This window comes from Octopus bimaculoides, chromosome 2 (genome assembly GCF_001194135.2).
Source record: "Octopus bimaculoides isolate UCB-OBI-ISO-001 chromosome 2, ASM119413v2, whole genome shotgun sequence".
NCBI classification, from domain to species: Eukaryota; Metazoa; Mollusca; class Cephalopoda; order Octopoda; family Octopodidae; genus Octopus; species Octopus bimaculoides.
Window position 1 is genome coordinate 58,116,400 of NC_068982.1, and position 10,152 is coordinate 58,126,551.

The 10,152-nt window shown below is 35.9% G+C and overlaps 1 protein-coding gene across 3 annotated transcripts in view; it reads right to left on the reverse strand.

Annotated features, from left to right (window-relative positions):
* LOC106876256 (centlein-like) overlaps positions 1–10,152 on the reverse strand; it is a 367,586-nt gene that overhangs the window by 353,753 nt on the left and 3,681 nt on the right. The gene's annotated exons all lie outside the window — the stretch shown is intronic.

Consider the following 10,152-nt stretch of genomic DNA (forward strand, 5'->3'; position numbering starts at 1 on the left):
TTTTTTTTTTTTTTTTTTTTTTTTGAGAGAGATAGAGAGAGAAGAGTTTCTCAATTAGAATAATTTCAGGTATCTGAGACACACAGTCAGCCAGAAATATTAACACTTCTGGCATGTTTAAGGTGTATGGCAGATAATAAGTCATGTAGAGGACAAAGAAGAAAAGAAAAGGAATTAAAAAAAAAAAAACGACAGTCAATTATTCCAACTGCCACAACTACTTCTACTATTAACAATGATGATGCAAATATTTAATGTGACCTTCCAACCAGCTAGAAACAGTAACCAAATCTCCTTACATCATCATCATCAGCAGCAATATTCAACATCCATTTTCCATGCTGGCATGGGTTGGAGAGCTTGATAGGAGCTGGCAAGACCAGGCTGCTCCAAGTTCCATAGTCTGTTTTGGCTAGGTTTCTATGGTTAGATGTCCTTTCTAATGCTAACCACTTTACAAGTTGTACTTAGTGCTTTTTCATGTCACCAGTACTAATCCTTTTTATGTGGCACCAGCACCAGTGCTTTTTATATGGCACCAACACCAGTGCTTTTTATATGGCACCAGCACCGGGGTTTCTTATGTTGCACTAGCACCAGGGCTACTTATGTTGCACCAGTGCTTTTTGTGGCATCAGCACCAAAGCTTCTCTTGTTGCACCAGCAGAAGTGTTTTTTATGTTGCGCCAGCACCGGTACTTTTTACATGGCACCATATTAAATAAAGAAAAGACAAAGATAACATAGCCTTATAAAATGTTGTTGCTGGCATACCTTTGGTCATAACTCTCAATCAGGGTTGAATGACCATTGGCTAAACAACATCAAATGACAAAAGCCTCTGCATCTTTTCACCATCATCATTACCATCAACATTTTAGAGTTCACTTTTCCATACCTGCATGAGTCTGACAGAATTCAGTAAGACAGATTTTTTTTCTACACCAAGACATTTTTCATCTCACCAACCTCCACCTATTTCCAAGCATGGTAATAATCCTCCAGACTATCAAGCAATGAACAGCCCAGACACAGTTATAAAGAGCCTTTTTTGTTTAAAAAGAGAGTGCAATATGTCAAGTAGCCCATTGTACAGAAGCATATAACACTGTCTGTATTGACAGTGAGGCTCTTTTGTTTTGTCTAGTCAGCAAACATGCAGAGAAAATACAAAAAGAAAATACAAAATCAATGACACAAACACATAAATACATATATAGTAATCCCTCGACTATTGTGGGTGTTATGTTCCAACCAACCTCCCTCCGCAATAGGTGAAAATCCACAAAGTAGAAACAGTACTGTACTGTATATTTTTTTTATTATTGTTATAATGTGTATATATTTATTTTATTATAAATGGAAAATAACACCATGGAGGAGTCAATGTAAGCTTAAATAATAAACAGTGATAGGTGAACCACGGTATGGTGAGGGATTACTGTATTTTCACACATACAGGGTGCCCACCAAGTCTGGGTACCTGGAGTAAATAAAATCATAACATAAACAATTAAATATAAGAAATAATAATTTCTTAAAGTATGTGTTAATCCCCATGTACCCAAACTTTGTGGACACCCTGTATATATATCATTTATCTATCACTTGTTTCAGTCACTAGACTGCAGCTTTGATGGGGCACCACCTAGAAGGATTTTAGTGAAACAAACCAATGCCAGTACTTACTTTTCTTTAAAGCCTGGCACTTATTCTATCAGCGTCCTTTGTCAAACTGCAAGTTACAGCAATGTAATTACATCAACATCAATTGACAAGTGGTGCTGGGGAACAAACAAATACAAACACACACACACACCCATACATAAATATATTCTTTTACTTGTTCAAGTCATTTCACTGCAACCATGCTGGAGCACTGCCTTGAAGGTTTTTAGTCAAACAAATCGACCCCAGGACTTATTTTTCAAGTCTATTACTTATTCTGTCAGTCTCTTTTGCCAAACTGCTAGGTTACAGGGATGTAAACACACCAACACCAGTTGGTTGAAAAAATCAACCCCAGTACTTATTTTTAAAGGACATCACATGGATCAGTGGTTAGAGTGTCAGGCTCACAATCATGAGGTAGTGAGTTTGATTCCCAGACCAGATCGTGTGTTGTGTTCTTGAGCAAGTCACTTTATTTCACATTGCTCCAGTTCACTCAGCTGTAGAAATGAGTTGCAACATCACTGGTGCCAAGCTGTATCAACCTTTGCCTTTCTCTTGGATAACATTGTTGGTGTGAAGAGGAGAGGCTGGTATGCATGGGTGACTGCTGGTCTTCCATAAACAACCCTGCCTGGACTTGTGCCTTGGAGGGTAACTTTCTAGGGGCAATCCTGAAGGGGATCTTTACCCATTTTTTTACCTTTTTTTTTTTAGTCTGGCAAGTGGTGGTGTTGGGACAAACTCAAGCACATGCATACATATATACAGATATGACAAACTTCCACACAGTTTCCATCAACCAAATCCACTTACAGGGCATTGGTCAGCCTGGAGCCATAGTAGAAGACACTTGCCCAAAATGCTGCACAGTGAAAAACTTAGAAGAATAACACAGTCATTATTAAGCTGGTGTTTGGAACATAAATTAACATGGAATTTTGATGGAATGTTTTAATTTAAATGACTTTATAATGAAGTTTGTATCATGGAACAAAGGGTGGTCTCAGGTGGGTTGGTACCAATAAGGTAAAAGGCCCTTAAAGGCCAAGTGGAAAAGGTAACCCTTTGTCATTCAGGTTACTCTGTCAAATGTAATGCTTATATATTTACATTATTTTGAATTACTCTTGCATTGTCTTGTAGCTTTGGGATCTCAATGATGTGACTCTTTACCTCAGGAGTGACAATGTAGGGTAGGTGTAAGAGGACAGATATGGCTAGTTCGAACATAAAACAGGAAGAATATTTGGGCTAGATATGGCTGGTTTAAATGCTAAAGGGTTAAACCAAGTGATGGCTTAAGACCATTGTACCCTATGCAACAGAGTAAACTCCATTAAAAGCACCTAAGGGCAAATTCCAAGGAAGCAATTTCTTCTATGGAAGTCATCATTATGATCACATGTATAGCACTATAGTATCCCTTTCTAATTCAGTCCATTTTATTCCATCCAATAAGCCTCATTTTAACAAGATCTCAATTGGAAGATTTCATAAATTGTAAGGTTGTACTTGTTTAGCAAATGACTTTGATCAGAGACTGTCTGTTTGAAACTGGAATGATTTCTTTGAAGTAGAGACATTATAGCCTGTTAAAACACACACACATACATACATACATACACTTGTAAATATAGATATCTACATACATATATGCATTATATACATAAACATGTACATATATATATACATATATCTGTGTGCAGACATATATATATATATACAGATGTACACATTTACATTATATATATATATATTTATATATATATTCATCATTATTTTACTCTGTGCACTTTGTATGGTGTTAGAATATTTTGTATATCATACGATTCACAAAATAATAAAAAAACTGAATATGATAGCATATGCCTCCCCCTGCTCTCTCTGTCTCTACACACACATAGACATACATACACACACATACTTTAGTTTAAATGCCCACAGTGGCTATTTATAAAATTTCACAAGAACTTGTATAATTAGTATTCTCTAACCTCTCTCTTTTTCCTCTCTACAAGCATTTAACCTAAGTTACATGAAGATACTCCAATCCTGCCACAATGAAAATAAATGTAAACCAATGCTGACCTACTAAAAATAGGCAAATCTCCCTCACGTACACACATGGCCATCTTAAAAAAATGTAAGCTAGGGTGGATCTTGAGCTCTAGGTTTTCTATACAGTACACATCGATAGGATGGTGATAGTTGGAACCCTCTTGATCATCGGATGACTTGTCTAACAAGCAACAAACCAATGAGGAAGCTGGTTTGTCAACCTGCTAAAAATGGCTGCAGCCAAGCCTCACCTAGATTTACAATGATCTACCTTAACAAATGCACTGTACATTACATAATGTAGCCTAAATATACATCATCATCATCATTTAGTGTCTGTTTTCTATGCTGGCATGGGTTAGATGGTTTGACTGGAACTGGTAAGCTAGAGAGTTGCACCATGTTCCAGTCTGTTTTGGTTTGGTTTCCACAGCTGGATGCCCTTCCTAACACCAACCACTCCACAGAGTGTACTGGGTGTCTTCTACATGTCACTGGCACAGGTGCCCTTTACGTGTCACCAGCACAGGTGCCTATTGCACGTCAGCAGCATGGGTGCCTTTCATGTGTAACTGGTACAGGTGCCTTTTACATGTCACTAGCACTGGCCGAGATTACAATTTCACTTAGCTTGATGTGTCTGCTCAAGCACAGAAAAATCTTCAAAAGTCTCAGTCATTTGTCATTGCCTCAGTGAGACTCAACATCTAAGGATCATATTTCACCACTTCATCTCACATCTTCCTGAGTCTACCTCTTCCACAGTTTCCCTCCACAGTTAGAGATCGATACTTCTTTATGCAGCTGTCTTCATCCATACACAAAAATGGTTCATCAGTTACTGCCACTCAAAACATCTTAGCTTTTTAACATTTAAATTGGTCGTATTGGGCTTAAATATTGTGGCTGTTTTATATTTGAACCAGTCAGATCCAGCCTCTCACACCTATCCTACAATATCATCCTAATAATAAACAAACACAGTATTGAAATCTTGAAGCTACAAGATAATGCATGATTAATTCAATCTTATGATAATTCTGTTCCTCCATTACATAGCCTGTCCATAATGCTGCCACGTGATTAGTTGAAGGGGAGGGATGGGGATGAGAAGAGGAGAGAGATGGGGGATGAGAAGAAGAGGAGAGAGATGGGAGAGGAGGGAGAGAGGGAGAAAGGTGGTGGTGAGTGAAATGTGTACTTTTGTTTTTTTAACTAAGTTCTTTTTTCCTCTGTTACTTAGCTTGTCTGTAACACTCTCATGTAATTAGTTGAAGAAAAAGGTGAAGAGCAAAAGAAAAAGGAGAGAGAAAAAGAGGGTAGGGTGAAGAGTGAGAGAGAAAGAGGGAGAGTGCTGTATATTAAGTCTATAAAATTGTGCATAAAGTATATAAAGTGTATATATAAAGTGCATTAAGTAATTGTCGTATTCCAAATTTCCTTCACTTTTCAATGATTAGCAGACGAGCGACTATCTTTTGATTCAGACACAACACAGGTTACACTTTGAGGTCTTTTGGATAAAAGTTTCAGAAATAACCCAATAAGTTTACCATTAATTCCATGAAATATTCACGGGTTCTACCCATTCAAAATAACATGGAAAAACATTACATTTGACAGAGAAATCTAAATGATAAAGAGTTAAGGCTTATTAGCAAGAATTGTCTTTACCTTATATCAGAACTCCTCTAGGTCAACTACATACCCTATTTCTTATATTACCCAACAATGGTGTGTTGTTGCCATTTTGAAATATAGTGAAAGTTAAGATACTGCAGGTATGGCTGTGTGGTAAGAAGCTTGCTTCCTAACCACATGGTTCCAGGTTCAGTCCTATGTGGCACCTAGAGTAAGTGTCTTCTATTATAGCCTCAAGCCAACCAAAGTTTTGTGAGTGGATTTGATAGATGGAGACTGAAAGAAACCCATCGTTACAAAACAATGTTTGACCTGTTCTTAGCATATGAAACTAATAGTAGTACATAAAACATGTATTGTGTTTATTTGATAATATGTGTGTGTGTGTATGTGTGTGTATGTATATATATATATATATATATATATATATATATACAACTGTGGGTGGAAGAACTGGTAGAATATCACACAACATACATCGTATTTTTAAAAGATGTCACTTCATGTTCTAAGTTTATGTCTTATACATGAGAACTTAGCCATTCTTCTTCTGAAAGTTATTAAAGAAAATAACCAGCCAAGTAGTAAGGCTAACATATTCAACATATCATTGAATGTGCTGCCCCAGTTTGGTCACAGACTAATAACCAAAACCAGTAAAAGAATATTTAACAACAGATATCTTTTCTGCAAGGTCACCAAGTTGTGACATGTCAAGATAGCAGCATTTAAAAAAAAAAATTCTAATCTTTATTGATCTCTGTCCTTTTGATTTTTTTATTTGTCTCGTTCCTATTCTTAAAACAAATTCACATTTCATGTGTGTGCATTTAAGATGATTTTTCCTTTTATTTTTTGTACATCAAGCAACAATATAGAGGTTTCCTTGTTGGTTTGAGTGAACAGATCAATGATCTAAGTCATTCTAGTTGTAATTATCTTGACTTTTTGTATTATGTGTCCCATTTTTTTTTTAAGATGTATGGAGGCAATTTAACCCTATAGGATTCAGATTACTCTGTCAAATGTTATACTTATTCATTCGTTTTGAATTACGCATGCATTATCTTGTAGCTTTGTGAAGTCAATCATGCAATTGTTATTTTTCAGAATGACATTGTAGGATATGCATGGGAGGCCAGATTTGGCCAGTTTGAACATAAAACAAATAGAATGTTTGGGCCAGATATAGCTGGTTTAAATGCTAAAGGGTTAAATGAATTTGGTTACAATCTCCATCAATTTGAGAAGTCATAAGCAGAGTCTTTCTTTATTGGCTACTTAAGTATGACTGAAATTTTGTATCTGCTTCTCTCTTGTTATTTTTCATACTTTTATAATTTTTATATTTTCATATCAGTGTCATTGATCAAGAAATTGGAATTAGATTTACCTGACATAAACAGATAGAGTGCTAAAGAGTTGCACAAGTGTTTACAGCTATATTGCACCTGTAACCTGACTATAACATCAGGACAAGCTTGATTAATCATAGAGGGTGGCTCATAATTTTACATGAAGTGGTATCAAAAGGCCTCTGGACTAGTTATGTGTAATAAAAAAAATAACTTATTTACCTAAGTTTTAACATCATTTCCTTCGAAATAGTCACCTTGTGCAGCAATAAACCAGTCCTACGACTTTTGGAATCCAGCCTCAAAGCAATATTCTGTGAGTCAAAGACCTTCTGTGATTCATTCTGGATCTTGACAATGGTGTTAAAACAGCAACCTTTGAGCTGCATTTTCATCTTGGGGAAGAGATGGAAGTCTGCATTGCCAAATCTAGTGAATAGGGCAGGTAAGGAAGTGACGCCATGCTTTTGGCAAGAAACTCATGAGTGTGAGGAGAGCACGGTGAAGAATTCAATTCTTCGTGCTCCACAGATCTGATTGCTCTCACCAAATGTCCTCCCTCAAACACTTCCAAACACCACAGTATAACTCATAAATGATAGTCTGGCCCTGGGGGATGAATTCTTGATGCACAATACTGCAGATGTCAAAAAACAAAAAAGAAACAATGAGCATGCTCTTGACTGAGTTGCAGCCTTGTCATGCCATCTTCAGTCATGGAGATGAAGGACTATTCTATAGTGATGACTGCTTCTTCATCTTAGGGTCGTAACTAAAGCATACTTAATGTCTCTGTAGCAGACTTCCCAAGTTTAATGTTGGCTTTTTGTTCCAACTTCTTGTCCATGACAAAATTGCAGACTACAGCATGCACATGATCACAAAAAGACAAACTTCACAACTTGTGAAGTAAACACAGCAATATCACTTAGCACATTGCCTCATGAAGGTTACTGCTAGCTCTCACTGTGCATGCAACCATGTGCTGCCATCTGTTGGTGTGCTACAGAACTAGTCTGGGAACTTTTTGACACCATCTCATAAAAGTAATGTTTTAACACACATTTATACAGAAATATTACAGAAAAGAATTGCCAGAATCATAGGAGCATTGGATAGAATATCTTGCAGCATTCATACTGATTCTCTTGGCTTCGAGTGAAAATCTTGCCATGGTTAAAATTTCAACCATTCGAGGTTGATAAATACATATTACCAGTGAATTCTTCTGGACTGATTCAGCCTTGTCACAGCGTGTAACATTAATCTGACCAGAGAACTGCATTACAAATACACAAATTTGTAGAATGCTTAGTCATTTAAACAGTAGTTTAAGGAGCTGTATGTGAAGTTATTTATATGTATACATTTGGTTGAACAACTGAATGCCCATCATGGAGACTGACTGAGTATCCACCACAGAAATATCAGGGTTGAGGGAGCAGAGAGGGCAAACTTTTCAGAGATGTCTAAACCACACTTGGCCTTTCCTTGTCTACATCTATAAGCGATATTTCTCAAGAGCTGGGATAATATTCTTTAGGAATTTGTAAAGGAAGCTCACAGATCACAATGTAAAAGTTTGTAAACATTGAGATAATCATATACTATGAGAAGACAAGAATCCTTTAATTTTCAAAAATTTTCATAAAAGAAGGGTTTTATTGAAATGTCACGATATTTGCCTCCATACAGCAAGCAAATTTACCCAAATTTGCCAACGTAACTAAATAAGTTTTGCTGACACATAGACCATTATTAGTTTCTTTGAGTTCTTGTTTTTATTTTCACTCCATAAACTTTGTACCAGAATCTTAGCAAGTGAGACAACTCTTCCCTTCCATTCATGCATGTGTTAGAGGTTACTTTAATTAATTTATTGAAATTTGAAAAATCTTAAGAAATATCGATAGAAGAAAATCTGAAAGCAAGAAAGAAAAGAACTTAAGGTTACAAACGTCAAATGCCTCACCAGCTTTCTCCCGATGTCGCATACACACACGCCATTCACTCAGCCTATATAACTGTTTTATAACGGTACCTAATTAGATCCATGTCGATGATAAGGCTTCTCTACGCAAGTGTTTCTCACTTCCCACCATCTTGTTGAAGTAATTGACGGAGACAAGTATTTATCTCAAAATTTGTAGCCCTCTTTGTGTCAGTGTGAGAGAAGAGATGATGTATGTATACTCATATACACTAACGTACACAATTTCGCTGACACATGCTAACTATGTATAATGAACAGACATACACAATGTTTCATAGAAACATACAGAAGAGAGAGAGAGAGGGGGGGGGGAAGAGGGAGTGCGTGTGTGTAAACAGAATAAATGAATATATTTCATTTACCTATTCCATTTGTGCACATTCACTTATGAATGTGCACAACACACACATTCATACAGGCATACATACATATAGATTCATGCATATATCTATATATGCACACATAATCATACCTATATCTATATACATACATTTATCTTTCTCTCTCTCTATCTATCTATCTCTCTCTATATATAGATAGATATGTCATAGATAGACAGATGTGTGCATGCAGAATGTACGTGTATTATCTATATGCATACAAATATATGTATGCACACACACACACACACACACACACACATATACACATGCACACACACACACACATATACACATACACACACACACATATATATATATATATATATACATATATACACACATGCATACACACACACATAATATATATATATATATATATATATATACACACACATACATATACACACATACAGATACGCACAGATATATGCATGTATGTTATATATATGTATGAATGTATAAATCAACACGTATGTATACTGTGCCCGAATGGTTTCCTTCACTATATTTAGAGAATAGTTATCTCGTTCCGTTGCCATACACACAAATAATAAAAGAGTTGCTTTTCAAACAGTAATAAAATGTCCTCGGTCTAAAGTGCAGACGTATAAATGCCTGAGTAGGTTTATCATCAAACAGCAAGCTTTTGGCGACAGCACTTCTTTAGAATGAATGAAGGGACAGAAGAAGAAAACAAGAGTGGGAGACAGAAACAAATAAACAAGAATCTGAGGTCAAAGTAAAAGCTATGAATGAACTTCGAAAGGAGAATAATGAGAGAAAGAGTAAGGATGGTTGAAAGAAAATACATAAAATTAGTTGATAAAATGTACGTAAAGGAGAATTATTGATAAAAAAAAAAGAAAAAAGATACAAAGAGAGATGGATGGAAAAGTTCGTTGACAGAAGACTTATGCTGTTTCAACATCATTTGCTACTGACCCTTCCAACTCTTGTTTTACATACATACATATATGTAGATATACATATGTGTCTGTATGTATGTGTATATATATATATATATATATATATATATATATATATATAT